Source organism: Notolepis coatsorum, assembly GCF_963971535.1.
Source record: "Notolepis coatsorum genome assembly, chromosome: 2".
In the NCBI taxonomy this organism is placed as follows: domain Eukaryota; kingdom Metazoa; phylum Chordata; class Actinopteri; order Aulopiformes; family Paralepididae; genus Notolepis; species Notolepis coatsorum.
The window spans coordinates 100053861-100075122 of NC_140166.1; positions in this window are offsets into that span (position 1 = coordinate 100053861).

A 21262-nucleotide genomic window follows, 5' to 3' on the forward strand; every position below is an offset into this window, starting at 1 on the left:
CAGTATTGAAGCGTTGCAGAGTTGTGCAGGCTCCCACTGCATCAGACCAGGCTCCGTGAGGGAATTATGAATAACATGGCGAAAAAATTAAATATGATCTCAATAACGTCGTACGCAGTCGAATGGCAGCATTCGCATGAACTTGAAACACATCGTAAGCCGTTTCCGGCGTGGGATGTGTTAAGAGCGGTTTTGAATGTGGGTAGGGATTCACATTCCTTTACAGCTTTGGGTAGGGTGTTCCACATTGATGTGGCATAATTGCAAAACGTGTTTAGTCCCTTGTTTGAGCAGAATCTGGGTTTAACATGATTTGTTGAGCTTCCTCTGGTGTTGTGGTCGTGGTATTCACTGACCTTTGGGAAGTATTTTGACATGTACATGGGTACCTTAGTCGTATAGTGTATCTTGTAGACCAGGCCCATTGCAAGTTGTTGTACTCTGTCGTCTACTCTAAGCCATCCTAGGTTGTCAAAGTGGGCAGGGGTGAGGTGGGTTCTAGGGGTAAGGTCAAGTAGAAGTCTGACCAGTTTGTTTTGTGATGTTTGTAATCTTGTTTTTAGCGCCTTTGAGGTGCTTTGGTATGAGGTGCAAGCATAGTCGTTGTACCCTTGAATGAGTGCTCCTGCCAGAGTCTTCAGGGTATTCTTGTTTACCAGAGAGGAGATCCGGTACAAGAATCTAGTTCGTTGGTTGACTTTTTTTATTACCTTGGATGCCATTTTGTCACAGGAAAGATTTGCCTCTAGGATGGAACCTAGGTATGTAATTTCATCTTTCCTTGTGACAATATTGTCACCCACTGTAACTGAGAAGCCGTCGGTCTTGCGGAGTTTGTTATTTGATCAGAAGAGAATGGACTCTGTTTTACCCAGGTGTAATGATAGTTTTTTATCAGCGAGCCAGGTGCAGATTCTGCCGAGTTCACAAAACGATACACACACTTTATCATATTTGGTATAGATGTGTTTTTCATTGTGAGATAATTAATATTTGAAGTCTAAAGCCCTCATCCAATAAAATCAAAGTAATTATTTAGTGTCAGAGCTCCACTATACAGGGGTTCCCAAACTTTTCAGGCCGCGACCCCCAAATAACGATGTTTTTTGTAAGGGTCCCGCCTCCACCAATCACATGCGGCTCCCTTTGTGTGTGTGTGAGAGCAAGAGCAAGAGAGAGAGAGAGAGAGAGAGAGAGAGAGAGAGAGAGAGAGAGAGAGAGAGAGAGAGAGAGAGAGAGAGAGAGAGAGAGAGAGAGAGAGAGAGAGAGAGAGAGAGAGAGAGAGAGAGAGAGAGAGAGAGAGAGAGAGAGAGAGAGAGAGAGAGAGAGAGAGATAGTTCTCCAACTTGTGTGAGTTGCAGTGATCTCCTGGTTGTTCCCCACCTAGGTTATCTAACTATTGCGCTGCTGCAACTACACTGGTATATAGTATAATTGAGTTGCTTTTCCTAAAATAACTTCCTAATTTTGTGTGGGCTAAATTGCATCAAACTCATACACTATGTACAATGGATTCACAAAGCGTTATATCAATTTGAAAAAGATGAGTTGAGATGAGAAACTAAGTTCAGGTGAGTTTATAAAAAATGTGTGTGCTCCATTATCTAAAAGACAAATATCGATGTGAAATGTCAATGTGACATATACATGTAAATGTAACATATGTCCAATTTGATCCATGTTGAAATGATCACATAAAATAAAAACAAAATAGGTGGAAACTTAGATTTATAGAATGTTTTCTTCTGAAAAGGTGGGATAGTGCATATTTGTCCTTGTCTGATTGAATCCTGGCACTCACTACTGTTCACTACTGTTATTATTATCATTACTACTACTTCTATGTTCTAGTATTATTAGGCTACCTATCCTACCTGCACCACCCCCCCCCCCCATGCTGCTATGACACTTGAAGTTCCCCAAGGGGATTAATAAAGGAACACTTGACTTGACTTGTTTTGTATGCAACACTAATGTATTTATAAACAAAAATAACAGCAATTAAAAAAAATAATTATGTAATTTTGGAACAAATAATCCAATCAAAAGGAAAACTGCATTCACATTGTATTATTATTATTAGTAGTAGCAGTAGTAGTAGTATTTACTGTTATTATTATTGTTATTATTATATTGTTGTTGTTTTAATTAGAGGATCATAAAATAGCACTGATGAACATACCTGCAGCACCAACTATAATGACCCAATGGTAGACGATTCATAAAGTCTAAAATCTTAATTTTGTATTTAATAGCATCAAATCTTCTTAGGAACAGAAATATAAACTAATAATTACACTGACATTATTGGAATCAGTTGACCATTCAGTTCCATGTGCAAAAACAGGCCAAAGTACCCCGGGGACATCTCTTGCTACGTCATGCCAGCAAATTAGCTTTGATAATATCTCTACATTTTACGAAACAGGATGAAGAGAATGAATTTTACAAAATACAATGAATTTGAATCATAAAGCCTTATATCAATTTGAAAAAGATGAGAAACTGAGTTCAGGTGAGTTTATGAAAAATATGTGTGTGCTCCATTATCTAAATTTTAATACAAAGGTCATTATGTGCCCAGCTCCGCTCTGGGACTTTGCCCCTGCACCTCGAAACCGGACGTTACCGGGGGGTCACAGAAGAAGAGTGGATCTGTATTTACTGTAATATTGATATTGAGAATGAGTTTACTTTTGTTTTATTGTCCATTATATTATGAGTATTTGCACTTGCAGAATATTTAGAGAAAGCTTGGGATAAACGTACGAAAATAACATTATGATGTATTTATTTTGGCCTCTGATGGTGTGCATGGTGTAGCTTACAAACCTTGGGAAGTTAATGTTATATTCAATTATTGTTTTTGGTGTTTTATAATCCCATAAGGGATGGGTTGTCGGACATGAATATCCCACAACACGAAAATAACATTTTCATTCATACACACACACACATACTCACATAAATACACATGCACGCACACATGCGTGCGCGCATACACACACACACCTATTTTAAATTGTATTTCAATCCAATTGAATTATCGATATAAAAGACATGCAGGACAGATATTTTGAAACAGGAAACAACCTTGTGAAGTAAAACAGTTATAGGCTGATTTCAGTCATGAAACATAAAGCTGTCTTCTCTGACATACGTCTTCCCTCCACTCATCCTGACTGATGCGTTGCCTCCTCCAGACAGACCCCACTACCTCTTTCACTTACTCTCATCCAATCAGCTCATAGCGTGTGATACAAGCCCTCCTTGAGAACCAATATGTTTCCCTCAGAGCCTGTAAAGGAAGGAACAGGATTAAAGCATGGGGTCAGAGAGAGGCTCTTCAGGGAGAGGCAGGCCGATCAGAGCAGCACTTTCCCACGCTCAGCCCTTTGACCACTGGCACAAAGAAATTGGCCTGCGATGTATGTTTTCTCAAGTCTTCTGACAGGCTGGGTGTCCTGTTCCCCGCCTCCATCCTGACGTGTCCCTGTATTAAACCCTCCTTCATCACTCTATTAAACCCTCCTTCATCACTCTATTAATCCCTCCTTCATCACTCTATTAATCCCTCCTTCATCCTGTATTAAACCCTCCTTCATCCCTGTATTAAACCCTCCTTCATCACTGTATTAAACCCTCCTTCATCACTGTATTAAACCCTCCTTCATCCCTGTATTAAACCCTCCTTCATCCCTGTATTAAACCCTCCTTCATCACTGTATTAAACCCTCCTTCATCCCTGTATTAAACCCTCCTTCATCCCTGTATTAAACCCTCCTTCATCCCTGTATTAAACCCTCCTTCATCCCTGTATTAAACCCTCCTTCATCCATGTATTAAACCCTCCTTCATCACTCTATTAAACCCTCCTTCATCACTGTATTAAACCCTCCTTCATCACTGTATTAAACCCTCCTTCATCCCTGTATTAAACCCTCCTTCATCCCTGTATTAAACCCTCCTTCATCCATGTATTAAACCCTCCTTCATCACTCTATTAAACCCTCCTTCATCACTCTATTAAACCCTCCTTCATCCTGTATTAAACCCTCCTTCATCCTGTATTAAACCCTCCTTCATCCTGTATTAAACCCTCCTTCATCCCTGTATTAAACCATCCTTCATCACTGTATTAAACCCTCCTTCATCCCTGTATTAAACCCTCCTTCATCCTGTATTAAACCCTCTTTCATCACTGTATTAAACCCTCCTTCATCCTGTATTAAACCCTCCTTCATCATGTATTAAACCCTCCTTCATCACTGTATTAAACCCTCCTTCATCCCTGTATTAAACCCTCCTTCATCCCTGTATTAAACCCTCCTTCATCCATGTATTAAACCCTCCTTCATCCTGTATTAAACCCTCCTTCATCCCTGTATTAAACCGTCCTTCATCCTGTATTAAACCCTCCTTCATCACTGTATTAAACCCTCCTTCATCCTGTATTAAACCATCCTTCATCCCTGTATTAAACCCTCCTTCATCCTGTATTAAACCCTCCTTCATCCCTGTATTAAACCCTCCTTCATCACTGTATTAAACCCTCCTTCATCCCTGTATTAAACCCTCCTTCATCCCTGTATTAAACCCTCCTTCATCACTGTATTAAACCCTCCTTCATCCCTGTATTAAACCCTCCTTCATCCCTGTATTAAACCCTCCTTCATCCCTGTATTAAACCCTCCTTCATCCCTGTATTAAACCCTCCTTCATCCATGTATTAAACCCTCCTTCATCACTCTATTAAACCCTCCTTCATCACTGTATTAAACCCTCCTTCATCACTGTATTAAACCCTCCTTCATCCCTGTATTAAACCCTCCTTCATCCCTGTATTAAACCCTCCTTCATCCATGTATTAAACCCTCCTTCATCACTCTATTAAACCCTCCTTCATCACTCTATTAAACCCTCCTTCATCCTGTATTAAACCCTCCTTCATCCTGTATTAAACCCTCCTTCATCCTGTATTAAACCCTCCTTCATCCCTGTATTAAACCCTCCTTCATCACTGTATTAAACCCTCCTTCATCCCTGTATTAAACCCTCCTTCAACCCTGTATTAAACCCTCCTTCATCCTGTATTAAACCCTCCTTCATCCCTGTATTAAACCCTCCTTGATCCTGTATTAAACCCTCCTTCATCACTGTATTAAACCCTCCTTCATCCTGTATTAAACCCTCCTTCATCCTGTATTAAACCCTCCTTCATCCTGTATTAAACCCTCCTTCATCCTGTATTAAACCCTCCTTCATCACTGTATTAAACCCTCCTTCATCCTGTATTAAACCCTCCTTCATCCCTGTATTAAACCCTCCTTCATCCTGTATTAAACCCTCCTTCATCACTGTATTAAACCCTCCTTCATCCTGTATTAAACCCTCCTTCATCATGTATTAAACCCTCCTTCATCACTGTATTAAACCCTCCTTCATCCCTGTATTAAACCCTCCTTCATCCCTGTATTAAACCCTCCTTCATCCATGTATTAAACCCTCCTTCATCCTGTATTAAACCCTCCTTCATCCCTGTATTAAACCGTCCTTCATCCTGTATTAAACCCTCCTTCATCACTGTATTAAACCCTCCTTCATCACTGTATTAAACCCTCCTTCATCCATGTATTAAACCTTCCTTCATCACTCTATTAAACCCTCCTTCATCACTGTATTAAACCCTCCTTCATCACTGTATTAAACCCTCCTTCATCCTGTATTAAACCCTCCTTCATCCTGTATTAAACCCTCCTTCATCATGTATTAAACCCTCCTTCATCACTGTATTAAACCCTCCTTCATCCCTGTATTAAACCCTCCTTCATCCCTGTATTAAACCCTCCTTCATCCATGTATTAAACCCTCCTTCATCCTGTATTAAACCCTCCTTCATCCCTGTATTAAACCGTCCTTCATCCTGTATTAAACCCTCCTTCATCACTGTATTAAACCCTCCTTCATCACTGTATTAAACCCTCCTTCATCCATGTATTAAACCTTCCTTCATCACTCTATTAAACCCTCCTTCATCACTGTATTAAACCCTCCTTCATCACTGTATTAAACCCTCCTTCATCCTGTATTAAACCCTCCTTCATCCCTGTATTAAACCCTCCTTCATCCTGTATTAAACCCTCCTTCATCACTGTATTAAACCCTCCTTCATCCTGTATTAAACCCTCCTTCATCATGTATTAAACCCTCCTTCATCACTGTATTAAACCCTCCTTCATCCCTGTATTAAACCCTCCTTCATCCCTGTATTAAACCCTCCTTCATCCATGTATTAAACCCTCCTTCATCCTGTATTAAACCCTCCTTCATCCCTGTATTAAACCGTCCTTCATCCTGTATTAAACCCTCCTTCATCCTGTATTAAACCCTCCTTCATCCTGTATTAAACCCTCCTTCATCCCTGTATTAAACCCTCCTTCATCACTGTATTAAACCCTCCTTCATCCCTGTATTAAACCCTCCTTCATCCCTGTATTAAACCCTCCTTCATCCTGTATTAAACCCTCTTTCATCACTGTATTAAACCCTCCTTCATCCTGTATTAAACCCTCCTTCATCATGTATTAAACCCTCCTTCATCACTGTATTAAACCCTCCTTCATCCCTGTATTAAACCCTCCTTCATCCCTGTATTAAACCCTCCTTCATCCATGTATTAAACCCTCCTTCATCCTGTATTAAACCCTCCTTCATCCCTGTATTAAACCGTCCTTCATCCTGTATTAAACCCTCCTTCATCACTGTATTAAACCCTCCTTCATCCTGTATTAAACCATCCTTCATCCCTGTATTAAACCCTCCTTCATCCTGTATTAAACCCTCCTTCATCCCTGTATTAAACCCTCCTTCATCACTGTATTAAACCCTCCTTCATCCCTGTATTAAACCCTCCTTCATCCCTGTATTAAACCCTCCTTCATCACTGTATTAAACCCTCCTTCATCCCTGTATTAAACCCTCCTTCATCCCTGTATTAAACCCTCCTTCATCCCTGTATTAAACCCTCCTTCATCCCTGTATTAAACCCTCCTTCATCCATGTATTAAACCCTCCTTCATCACTCTATTAAACCCTCCTTCATCACTGTATTAAACCCTCCTTCATCACTGTATTAAACCCTCCTTCATCCCTGTATTAAACCCTCCTTCATCCCTGTATTAAACCCTCCTTCATCCATGTATTAAACCCTCCTTCATCACTCTATTAAACCCTCCTTCATCACTCTATTAAACCCTCCTTCATCCTGTATTAAACCCTCCTTCATCCTGTATTAAACCCTCCTTCATCCTGTATTAAACCCTCCTTCATCCCTGTATTAAACCCTCCTTCATCACTGTATTAAACCCTCCTTCATCCCTGTATTAAACCCTCCTTCAACCCTGTATTAAACCCTCCTTCATCCTGTATTAAACCCTCCTTCATCCCTGTATTAAACCCTCCTTGATCCTGTATTAAACCCTCCTTCATCACTGTATTAAACCCTCCTTCATCCTGTATTAAACCCTCCTTCATCCCTGTATTAAACCCTCCTTCATCCTGTATTAAACCCTCCTTCATCACTGTATTAAACCCTCCTTCATCCTGTATTAAACCCTCCTTCATCATGTATTAAACCCTCCTTCATCACTGTATTAAACCCTCCTTCATCCCTGTATTAAACCCTCCTTCATCCCTGTATTAAACCCTCCTTCATCCATGTATTAAACCCTCCTTCATCCTGTATTAAACCCTCCTTCATCCCTGTATTAAACCGTCCTTCATCCTGTATTAAACCCTCCTTCATCACTGTATTAAACCCTCCTTCATCACTGTATTAAACCCTCCTTCATCCATGTATTAAACCTTCCTTCATCACTCTATTAAACCCTCCTTCATCACTGTATTAAACCCTCCTTCATCACTGTATTAAACCCTCCTTCATCCCTGTATTAAACCCTCCTTCATCCCTGTATTAAACCCTCCTTCATCCATGTATTAAACCCTCCTTCATCACTCTATTAAACCCTCCTTCATCACTCTATTAAACCCTCCTTCATCCTGTATTAAACCCTCCTTCATCCTGTATTAAACCCTCCTTCATCCTGTATTAAACCCTCCTTCATCCCTGTATTAAACCCTCCTTCATCACTGTATTAAACCCTCCTTCATCCCTGTATTAAACCCTCCTTCATCCCTGTATTAAACCCTCCTTCATCCTGTATTAAACCCTCTTTCATCACTGTATTAAACCCTCCTTCATCCTGTATTAAACCCTCCTTCATCATGTATTAAACCCTCCTTCATCACTGTATTAAACCCTCCTTCATCCCTGTATTAAACCCTCCTTCATCCCTGTATTAAACCCTCCTTCATCCATGTATTAAACCCTCCTTCATCCTGTATTAAACCCTCCTTCATCCCTGTATTAAACCGTCCTTCATCCTGTATTAAACCCTCCTTCATCACTGTATTAAACCCTCCTTCATCCTGTATTAAACCATCCTTCATCCCTGTATTAAACCCTCCTTCATCCTGTATTAAACCCTCCTTCATCCCTGTATTAAACCCTCCTTCATCACTGTATTAAACCCTCCTTCATCCCTGTATTAAACCCTCCTTCATCCCTGTATTAAACCCTCCTTCATCACTGTATTAAACCCTCCTTCATCCCTGTATTAAACCCTCCTTCATCCCTGTATTAAACCCTCCTTCATCCCTGTATTAAACCCTCCTTCATCCCTGTATTAAACCCTCCTTCATCCATGTATTAAACCCTCCTTCATCACTCTATTAAACCCTCCTTCATCACTGTATTAAACCCTCCTTCATCACTGTATTAAACCCTCCTTCATCCCTGTATTAAACCCTCCTTCATCCCTGTATTAAACCCTCCTTCATCCATGTATTAAACCCTCCTTCATCACTCTATTAAACCCTCCTTCATCACTCTATTAAACCCTCCTTCATCCTGTATTAAACCCTCCTTCATCCTGTATTAAACCCTCCTTCATCCTGTATTAAACCCTCCTTCATCCCTGTATTAAACCCTCCTTCATCACTGTATTAAACCCTCCTTCATCCCTGTATTAAACCCTCCTTCAACCCTGTATTAAACCCTCCTTCATCCTGTATTAAACCCTCCTTCATCCCTGTATTAAACCCTCCTTGATCCTGTATTAAACCCTCCTTCATCACTGTATTAAACCCTCCTTCATCCTGTATTAAACCCTCCTTCATCCTGTATTAAACCCTCCTTCATCCTGTATTAAACCCTCCTTCATCCTGTATTAAACCCTCCTTCATCACTGTATTAAACCCTCCTTCATCCTGTATTAAACCCTCCTTCATCCCTGTATTAAACCCTCCTTCATCCTGTATTAAACCCTCCTTCATCACTGTATTAAACCCTCCTTCATCCTGTATTAAACCCTCCTTCATCATGTATTAAACCCTCCTTCATCACTGTATTAAACCCTCCTTCATCCCTGTATTAAACCCTCCTTCATCCATGTATTAAACCCTCCTTCATCCTGTATTAAACCCTCCTTCATCCCTGTATTAAACCGTCCTTCATCCTGTATTAAACCCTCCTTCATCACTGTATTAAACCCTCCTTCATCACTGTATTAAACCCTCCTTCATCCTGTATTAAACCATCCTTCATCCCTGTATTAAACCCTCCTTCACCCTGTATTAAACCCTCCTTCATCACTGTATTAAACCCTTCATCCTGTATTAAACCCGCCTTCATCCCTGTATTAAACCCTCCTTCATCCTGTATTAAACCCTCCTTCATCCCTGTATTAAACCCTCCTTCATCCTGTATTAAACCCTTCATCCTGTATTAAACCCTCCTTCATCCTGTATTAAACCCTCCTTCATCACTCTATTAAACCCTCCTTCATCCCTGTATTAAACCCTCCTTCATCCTGTATTAAACCCTCCTTCATCCCTTTATTAAACCCTCCTTCATCCCTGTATTAAACCCTCCTTCATCCTGTATTAAACCCTCCTTCATCCTGTATTAAACCCTCCTTCATCACTCTATTAAACCCTCCTTCATCACTGTATTAAACCCTCCTTCATCCCTGTATTAAACCCTCCTTCATCCCTGTATTAAACCCTCCATCATCCTGTATTAAACCCTCCTTCATCCTGTATTAAACCCTCCTTCATCCCTGTATTAAACCCTCCTTCATCCATGTATTAAACCCTCCTTCATCCCTGTATTAAACCCTCCTTCATCCCTGTATTAAACCCTCCTTCATCCCCGTATTAAACCCTCCTTCATCCTGTATTAAACCCTCATTCATCCCTTTATTAAACCCTCCTTCATCCTGTATTAAACCCTCCTTCATCCCTGTATTAAACCCTCCTTCATCCTGTATTAAACCCTCCTTCATCCTGTATTAAACCCTCCTTCATCCCTGTATTAAACCCTCCTTCATCACTGTATTAAACCCTCCTTCATCCCTTTATTAAACCCTCCTTCATCCTGTATTAAACCCTCCTTCATCCATGTATTAAACCCTCCTTCATCCTGTATTAAACCCTCCTTCATCCATGTATTAAACCCTCCTTCATCACTGTGTTAAACCCTCCTTCATCCCTGTATTAAACCCTCCTTCATCCCTGTATTAATCCCTCATTCATCACTGTATTAAACCCTCCTTCATCCATGTATTAAACCCTCCTTCATCCCTGTATTAAACCCTCCTTCATCCATGTATTAAACCCTCCTTCATCCCTGTATTAATCCCTCCTTCATCACTGTATTAAACCCTCCTTCATCCCTGTATTAAACCCTGCATCCCTGTATTAAACCCTCCTTCATCCCTGTATTAATCCCTCCTTCATCCTGTATTAAACCCTTCATCCTGTATTAAACCCTCCTTCATCACTCTATTAATCCCTCCTTCATCCTGTATTAAACCCTCCTTCATCCCTGTATTAAACCCTCCTTCATCCCTGTATTAAACCGGGCATCCCTGTATTAAACCCTCCTTCATCACTGTATTAAACCGTCCTTCATCACTGTATTAAACCCTCCTTCATCACTGTATTAATCCATCCTTCATCCTGTATTAAACCCTTCATCCTGTATTAAACCCTCCTTCATCACTCTATTAATCCCTCCTTCATCCTGTATTAAACCCTCCTTCATCCCTGTATTAATCCCTACTTCATCACTGTATTAAACCCTCCTTCATCCTGTATTAAACCCTCCTTCATCCTGTATTAAACCCTCCTTCATCACTGTATTAAACCCTCCTTCATCCTGTATTAAACCCTCCTTCATCCCTGTATTAATCCCTCCTTCATCCTGTATTAAACCCTTCATCCTGTATTAAACCCTCCTTCATCACTCTATTAATCCCTCCTTCATCCTGTATTAAACCCTCCTTCATCCCTGTATTAAACCCTCCTTCATCCCTGTATTAAACCGTGCATCCCTGTATTAAACCCTCCTTCATCACTGTATTAAACCCTCCTTCATCACTGTATTAAACCCTCCTTCATCACTGTATTAATCCCTCCTTCATCCTGTATTAAACCCTTCATCCTGTATTAAACCCTCCTTCATCACTCTATTAATCCCTCCTTCATCCTGTATTAAACCCTCCTTCATCCCTGTATTAATCCCTACTTCATCACTGTATTAAACCCTCCTTCATCCTGTATTAAACCCTCCTTCATCCTGTATTAAACCCTCCTTCATCACTGTATTAAACCCTCCTTCATCACTCTATTAAACCCTCCTTCATCACTGTATTAAACCCTCCTTCATCACTGTATTAAACCCTCATTCATCCATGTATTAAACCCTCTTTCATCCTGTATTAAACCCTCCTTCATCACTCTATTAAACCCTCCTTCATCCTGTATTAAACCCTCCTTCATCCCTGTATTAAACCCTCCTTCATCCATGTATTAAACCCTCCTTCATCACTGTATTAAACCCTCCTTCATCACTCTATTAAACCCTCCTTCATCACTCTATTAAACCCTCCTTCATCCTGTATTAAACCCTCCTTCATCCATGTATTAAACCCTCCTTCATCCTGTATTAAACCCTCCTTCATCCTGTATTAAACCCTCCTTCATCACTCTATTAAACCCTCCTTCATCCCTGTATTAAACCCTCCTTCATCCCTCTATTAAACCCTCCATCACTGTATTAAACCCTCCTTCATCACTCTATTAAACCCTCCTTCATCCCTGTATTAAACCCTCCTTCATCCCTCTATTAAACCCTCCTTCATCCCTGTATTAAACCCTCCTTCATCCCTCTATTAAACCCTCCATCACTGTATTAAACCCTCATTCATCCATGTATTAAACCCTCCTTCATCCTGTATTAAACCCTCCTTCATCCTGTATTAAACCCTCCTTCATCCTGTATTAAACCCTCCTTCATCACTCTATTAAACCCTCCTTCATCCCTCTATTAAACCCTCCATCACTGTATTAAACCCTCCTTCATCACTCTATTAAACCCTCCTTCATCCCTGTATTAAACCCTCCTTCATCCCTCTATTAAACCCTCCTTCATCCCTGTATTAAACCCTCCTTCATCCCTCTATTAAACCCTCCATCACTGTATTAAACCCTCCTTCATCCTGTATTAAACCCTCCTTCATCCCTTTATTAAACCCTCCTTCATCCTGTATTAAACCCTCCTTCATCCCTGTATTAAACCCTCCTTCATCCTGTATTAAACCCTCCTTCATCCTGTATTAAACCCTCCTTCATCCCTTTATTAAACCCTCCTTCATCCTGTATTAAACCCTCCTTCATCCCTGTATTAAACCCTCCTTCATCCTGTATTAAACCCTCCTTCACCACTATATTAAACCCTCCATCACTGTATTAAACCCTCCTTCATCACTCTATTAAACCCTCCATCATCCTGTATTAAACCCTCCTTCATCCCTGTATTAAACCCTCCTTCATCCTGTATTAAACCCTCCTTCACCACTATATTAAACCCTCCATCACTGTATTAAACCCTCCTTCATCACTCTATTAAACCCTCCATCATCCTGTATTAAACCCTCCTTCATCACTCTATTAAACCCTCCTTCATCCTGTATTAAACCCTCCTTCATCCTGTATAAACGCTCCTTCATCCTGTATTAAACCCTCCTTCATCACTGTATTAAACCCTCCTTCATCACTCTATTAAACCCTCCTTCATCACTCTATTAAACCCTCCTTCATCCTGTATTAAACCCTCCTTCATCCATGTATTAAACCCTCCTTCATCCTGTATTAAACCCTCCTTCATCCTGTATTAAACCCTCCTTCATCACTCTATTAAACCCTCCTTCATCCCTGTATTAAACCCTCCTTCATCCCTCTATTAAACCCTCCATCACTGTATTAAACCCTCCTTCATCACTCTATTAAACCCTCCTTCATCCCTGTATTAAACCCTCCTTCATCCCTCTATTAAACCCTCCTTCATCCCTGTATTAAACCCTCCTTCATCCCTCTATTAAACCCTCCATCACTCTATTAAACCCTCATTCATCCATGTATTAAACCCTCCTTCATCCTGTATTAAACCCTCCTTCATCACTCTATTAAACCCTCCTTCATCCCTCTATTAAACCCTCCATCACTGTATTAAACCCTCCTTCATCACTCTATTAAACCCTCCTTCATCCCTGTATTAAACCCTCCTTCATCCCTCTATTAAACCCTCCTTCATCCCTGTATTAAACCCTCCTTCATCCCTCTATTAAACCCTCCATCACTGTATTAAACCCTCCTTCATCCTGTATTAAACCCTCCTTCATCCCTTTATTAAACCCTCCTTCATCCTGTATTAAACCCTCCTTCATCCCTGTATTAAACCCTCCTTCATCCTGTATTAAACCCTCCTTCATCCTGTATTAAACCCTCCTTCATCCCTTTATTAAACCCTCCTTCATCCTGTATTAAACCCTCCTTCATCCCTGTATTAAACCCTCCTTCATCCTGTATTAAACCCTCCTTCACCACTATATTAAACCCTCCATCACTGTATTAAACCCTCCTTCATCACTCTATTAAACCCTCCATCATCCTGTATTAAACCCTCCTTCATCACTCTATTAAACCCTCCTTCATCCTGTATTAAACCCTCCTTCATCCTGTATTAAACGCTCCTTCATCCTGTATCAAACCCTCCTTCATCCTGTATTAAACCCTCCTTCATCCTGTATTAAACCCTCCTTCATCACTGTATTAAACCCTCCTTCATCCCTCTATTAAACCCTCCTTCATCCCTGTATTAAACCCTCCTTCATCCCTCTATTAAACCCTCCTTCATCCTGTATTAAACCCTCCTTCATCACTGTATTAAACCCTCCTTCATCCTGTATTAAATCCTCCTTCATCCCTGTATTAAACCCTCCTTCATCCTGTATTAAACCCTTCATCCTGTAATAACCCTCCTTCATCCCTGTATTAAACCCTCCTTCATCACTCTATTAAACCCTCCTTCATCCTGTATTAAACCCTCCTTCATCCCTGTATTAAACCCTCCTTCATCCTGTATTAAACCCTTCTTCATCCCTTTATTAAACCCTCCTTCATCCATGTATTAAACCCTCCTTCATCACTGTATTAAACCCTCCTTCATCCTGTATTAAACCCCCCTTCATCATGTATTAAACCCTCCTTCATCCCTGTATTAAACCCTCCTTCATCCTGTATTAAACCCTCCTTCATCCTGTATTAAACCCTACTTCATCCTCTTTTAAACCCTCCTTCATCCCTCTATTAAACCCTCCTTCATCACTGTATTAAACCCTCCTTCATCCCTATATTAAACCCTCCTTCATCCCTGTATTAAACCCTCCTTCATCCTGTATTAAACCCTCCTTCATCCTGTATTAAACCCTCCTTCATCCCTGTATTAAACCATCCTTCATCCATGTATTAAACCCTCCTCCATCCCTGTATTAAACCCTCCTTCATCCCTGTATTAAACCCTCCTTCATCCTGTATTAAACCCTCCTTCATCCCTTTATTAAACCCTCCTTCATCCTGTATTAAACCCTCCTTCATCCCTGTATTAAACCCTCCTTCATCCTGTATTAAACCCTCCTTCATCCTGTATTAAACCCTCCTTCATCCCTCTATTAAACCCTCCTTCATCACTGTATTAAACCCTCCTTCATCACTGTATTAAACCCTCCTTCATCCATGTATTAAACCCTCCTTCATCCTGTATTAAACCCTCCTTCATCACTCTATTAAACCCTCCTTCATCCTGTATTAAACCCTCCTTCATCCCTGTATTAAACCCTCCTTCATCCATGTATTAAACCTTCCTTCATCACTGTATTAAACCCTCCTTCATCACTCTATTAAACCCTCCTTCATCACTCTATTAAACCCTCCTTCATCCTGTATTAAACCCTCCTTCATCCTGTATTAAACCCTCCTTCATCACTCTATTAAACCCTCCTTCATCCCTGTATTAAACCCTCCTTCATCCCTCTATTAAACCCTCCATCACTGTATTAAACCCTCCTTCATCACTCTATTAAACCCTCATTCATCCCTGTATTAAACCCTCCTTCATCCCTCTATTAAACCCTCCTTCATCCCTGTATTAAACCCTCCTTCATCCCTCTATTAAACCCTCCATCACTGTATTAAACCCTCCTTCATCCATGTATTAAACCCTCCTTCATCCTGTATTAAACCCTCCTTCATCCTGTATTAAACCCTCCTTCATCACTCTATTAAACCCTCTTTCATCCCTCTATTAAACCCTCCATCACTGTATTAAACCCTCCTTCATCACTCTATTAAACCCTCCTTCATCCCTGTATTAAACTGTAAAGTGTCATAGCCAACTAGTGACACTGGTTAGTATGACATCCTGCTCTTATATATGATTATGGGGAATGTCTGTAGATTCTTCCTGGACAATGGAATCAATGGAATCAATACAATAGGTTTATTGTATATATTTGTTTTAAATCTAGGCATATGTTACTATAGGTGTCTAGATGTGATATGCATTCTGGCTGGTAAACGCCCAGTCAGAAAGGAATTGAGTAGAAACACGTTATGTGTAAACACATGTTAAGTGCCACAAGTCAATGAGTGACACTTTGTATAGTGTTCTTGTGTTTGTTGTGTATGATTGGAGCTATGTATGTGACCTGTATATTCTTTATACACTTTAAAACTATGTTACAGTTAATGTGCAGTCGGAATGGAGGCAGAAGTGCAGTCTCTGTTAGAGGGGGGGGGGGATGTGCTTCCCTCTATCTGTGGCCTTGAGTTAAGAGCAGGCCCGAGCTGAGAGCAAGTCGGCACAGTTTAACCCTGTCCTGTCTGCATAGAGTAAAACCAATGATTGGTACAGGTGTATTGTATATTTATATATATATACAATATATATAATGCAATATACAATATATATTGTATGTTGTATATAGTACAGGTATATTGTGTATTGTAGGAACACAGGCCAGTTATTCCCTCTCAATAATGAATGGAGCCCAGAGGAATGTACGGGGCCTCTCTGCTCCAGAAGGGACTTTCCACAGCAGAGACAAAGGGAGGTTGCACCATATCGTACTGTGTTCCAGCAAAAACGTTACAATTACTTTTCAAGTTACGGCCCAGTGGAGTAGGATGGGAGGAGAGCTAGTCCCTACGTATTGTGCGTTGACTGGCTAGTGAAAATTGCATCACTGTATCTGAACCAATGACAGAGAGATCTTGAATTCCTTTATAAAGGCTAACTCACTTCATCACGGGAGATTTTTTGGAGATCCCTGCATTCTGATATATTGTAAGCAGAAACCTTTGTACTTATAACAATGAACTGTGCCTTTAATGTAATCTTGTACTTTTAAAAAATAAAAACCCTTTTTGGAACACACCTTTTTGTATCCATTCTTCTGACCAGACGGGTAAGCATTGAAATGTTTTTGCATTGTAACTTTACCCATTGTTTAACCATGAGGGAGCACGGCTTCGTGATGTTCATGATTTATGATGTAAAACTTTAGAAGTGTGTCTTTAACCAGTCGGCAACAACACGGCCCCGTGATGTTCCTGATTTATGATGTAAAACTCTAGGAGTGGGCCTTTATCCACACAGAGACCTAGGGAAAGAACTATATATATAGATGTAGAAGTGGGTTCTGTATAATGGGATTATCAAGTAAAGCTACAGTGATAATACGTGTGACGGATAAGGGAAATGGACATCATCTGAATAAAGAGTGTCCTTCCCAGTGCAAATAAAATAATAGACTCCGCAACTCCAATCACTCGACCTAAGGTCGATGACTGGGGAGGACGGAGTGGTGCATGTGTCAGGTCTGTCGATCGGGTTTAACCCCTGCAGTTTGTGGACGCATTGAGTCCTGGATATCACAGACATCGCAGGACGCTGCTTGATGTTGAGATGCGGACCAATGAGTTATTGGGTTATCAATCTGACCGAGGCTTGCATGGGCACTTATCATGGCGTCCCTTGCGTTGGGCATTTATACTAACTGAATAGGTGCTAACGGCCGAAGAAAACAGGACTACTGTCAAATGCCTCTGGAGTAAAATTAATTACAGATTTGACAAAACCTAACGTAGAAGACTCTACTCAAAGAAAAAAAATCACGCTTCACTAGAAAGCTCTGGGGGGAGTTACAAGTGCAACATAATTTCGTGCTTTGCCCACAGGAATGCAGGCTAACTAGCCACAAGCGAGCTAAATGCTAACTGGATGGCTACCTAGCCCGAGGCTACGTGAAGCTGCCAAAACGGCACTTTCACAGGAATGCAGGCTAACTAGCCACAAGCGAGCTAAATGCTAACTGGATGGCTACCTAGCCCGAGGCTACGTGAAGCTGCCAAAACAGCGCTTTCACAGGAATGCAGGCTAACTAGCCACAAGCGAGCTAAATGCTAACTGGATGGCTACCTAGCCCGAGGCTACGTGAAGCTGCCAAAACGGCGCTTTCACAGGAATGCAGGCTAACTAGCCACAAGCGAGCTAAATGCTAACTGGATGGCTACCTAGCCCGAGGCTACGTGAAGCTGCTAAAACGGCGCTTTCACAGGAATGATGGCTAACTAGCCAAGAGCTAACTAGCTCCCCACAGGCTAACAGCCAGGAGTGAATTGATGGCTAACTAGCCAAGAGCTAACTAGCTCACCACAGGCTAACTAGCCAAGAGCTAACTAGCTCCCCACAGGCTAACTAGCCAAGAGCTAACTAGCTCCCCACAGGCTAACAAGCCAAGAGTGAATTGACGGCTAACAAGCCAGGAGCTAACAGCAGGCTAAATAGCCGGAGCTAGCAACCAACGCTAGCTCAAGAGGAGCTAGCAACCAACGCTAGCTCAAGAGAAGCTAGCACAGCAGAGGCTAGCTCAAGAGAAGCTAGCACAGCAGACGCTAGCTCAAGAGAAGCTAGCACAGCAGACGCTAGCTCAAGAGAAGCTAGCACAGCAGACGCTAGCTCAGAAGAAGATGGCGCAGAAGGAGTTAGCTCAAGAGAAGCTAGCACAACAGATGCTAGCACATCAGACGCTAGCTCAAGAGAAGCTAGCACAACAGATGCTAGCACATCTGATGCTAGCTCAAGAGAAGCTAGCACAACAGATGCTAGCACGGAAGACGCTAGCACAGCAGATGCTAGTGCAAGAGACGCTAGCTCAGGAGGAGCTGGCGCAGCTGATGCTAGCTCAAAAGAAGCTAGCACAAGAGATGCTAGCACGGAAGACGCTAGCACAACAGATGCTAGAGACGCTAGCTCAGGAGGAGCTGGCGTACAGAAACCGGACAGTCTGTCCCTCGGGAACACCAAGGGAAGCAGTGAGTCACTCAGACCAGAGGGCTCAAATTATGTGGCCCCGGTCAGGACAAGGAAGGATATATGAGGAAACAGGCTGAACACTGCCTGCTCCCACTTCCATGTATATGGATAAGAGGGCTCCGCCCTCAATAAAAGCCCCCTCTGGACACAAAATGGGAGAATATACACTCAGGGGACACCTCCCGACACTGGGGGGATCAACCACACCAGGGCGAGATCACTCCCTGCAGTGCATAAGCCCAGGACCACGTGTTCACGAGGAAGTGAGGCAAGCGAGAGCAACCTATATATCTCCCCGTGGTGAACACTCAGGGGTGAGAGTGACATCTACAAGGTCTCACAGACAAACACCAGACATAACAGTCACTAACTACCTAGTCTGGACCGATAACTCTGATACACCATGGTCAATCCTCACCTTCACTGGACCGTCATTGACGAACTATGGTAGATGGGAAACAAGCATGGTAACGGCAGGAGGCTCTTACTACCGGAACCTGAGGAAACAGGTAATGGAAAAAAGGACCAAAGAGCCCCTGAAACCAGGCAAGGCAGTAATCACAGAGTGTGATTATGGGGTGTTTCACGCGGAGAAAATTGTCCATATGACACTAAGCCAAGACCAATACAAGGAGATAAAGTCCTCACACATAAACTGGGACAGACTGGTGTCCCGTATAAAGGAACTACTGCAGAAAAGGGAAATCTATGCTGGCCATGGTACTAAGGACATGCCCTACCGACTAGCCATAAACCTGATGTGGGGCAGGTCTCGAGGATATGGCCAAAGAGGCATATGGTTGGGGAAAGCCGTAATCAGCGCGATCTCAAGCCTAAGGAGTGCAGAGCACACAGAGATCCGTCTCATGGTGGAACCTAGGGACCATGAGGCAATAACCCTGGCCGTGGATAGAGCCGGGGAGGGTGAGGAAGACGAGGACGATGAGCCTGCATTGGTACCTCTCACTCCCCCTCCGAACCCTAAGGGGTCGGGACCCGTACCCAGGAAAAAAAGGTCCAACTCCCAGAACTCCTCCCGAGCAGCGGAGAGAGGGAGATCATCCACACCCAGGAGACCGACAGTACAGTTCGAACCTGAAAAGGCGGAACCTGCGCGATCTCAGGTCAGGAGTATCCATAGACTTCTAGGCCGTCCCCCGGAGTCAGGGGACGACCCAGCAAGTAGCGAACAGGAGTATACTGATCTAGATCAGGACTCAGGAATGGAGGGAGACCGGGATAGGTCAAGCTCCAGAGCATCCTCCAGGTCTTCATCTCGATCAAGATCTAGGGAGAGAGTTCGGTACCCGAGGGGCGAACCTCCTAGACCTCGAAACAAGAGAGCGAAACCGGTCAAACTGAGACCTATAGGCAAGGGGCCTACTCTGAAAGGCACCACCTTTCAGTCACCCTCGGGCTTGACCTGGAGCTCAGGATTGGAGGACGTCTCCGAAGAGAGTGAAGGAGACTTGGAAGGAAAGGAAACAGGGGATATTATGCCAGCATATCCCGTGAGATGGGGAACGGCTCAGGCCTTAGCCCGGTCACCCGTGGCAGAAAAAGTGTTGTCTCACCCTGGGGTAACAGAACCATACGAGCATGCACACTTACATGCAGGCTATGACATACTACGTGAACAGGTGTACAAGCTAGACAGGGCCATGGCTGAAATAGCCAGGAGAGAAAGAAACTGGTTGAACGAGGCCCCGTCCATAAGCCCAATCCGAGCCCTGAGACACAGCACAGAGGAACACCGACCGGAAGTGAGCCCTCACTCCATACTAGCCCAATCTCCCGGAGACATTTACCGACCGAGAGGAAAGAGTTCACATACAGGCAGGAGTCTGCATGACAGCACCCAATATGGAGAAAGCAACAAAGCACAAGAATTGTTAAGCAAAACCCAAGTGCTCAAAAAACTAGCCCCAGAAATGCTTCGAGGGGAGACCCAGGCTGCTTATATCCATAAGTGTGCTCAGATTTTCCATGGGTCACCTCTCTATGATGACCCGGATGCCGCTCGCATTTTGAGACACCTCAAAGGACTGGAGGTCCCCGAAGGGGCTTCAATGGCCCAAATGATGGAAATGGAAGTAAGAATCCCCGGTCAAGATCCAGGGGAAAATATGGTGGAGAAACTAATCCCACAGGTGCGAGACGGGAGCTTGTCTCTCACTGTTGCAGCAGAATCAGTCATACGTGGAACACCTAGGCAAAGATCAGGCTTACTGCTTGAAAAGCTATTCATAGGTGTACCAGGGGGTAACCGTCTTGCAGCCAAATGCGCAGCATGGTCCCAAGACCAGTTATGGACGGAATGCATGCTGTATGACCAAGTCAAAATGCTTTCTCAACACAAATACAATAAAAGTGAGGGGAAAAGGGAGAAATCCAAAGCCCGGAAGGAGAATCAATAGTATCCTTACC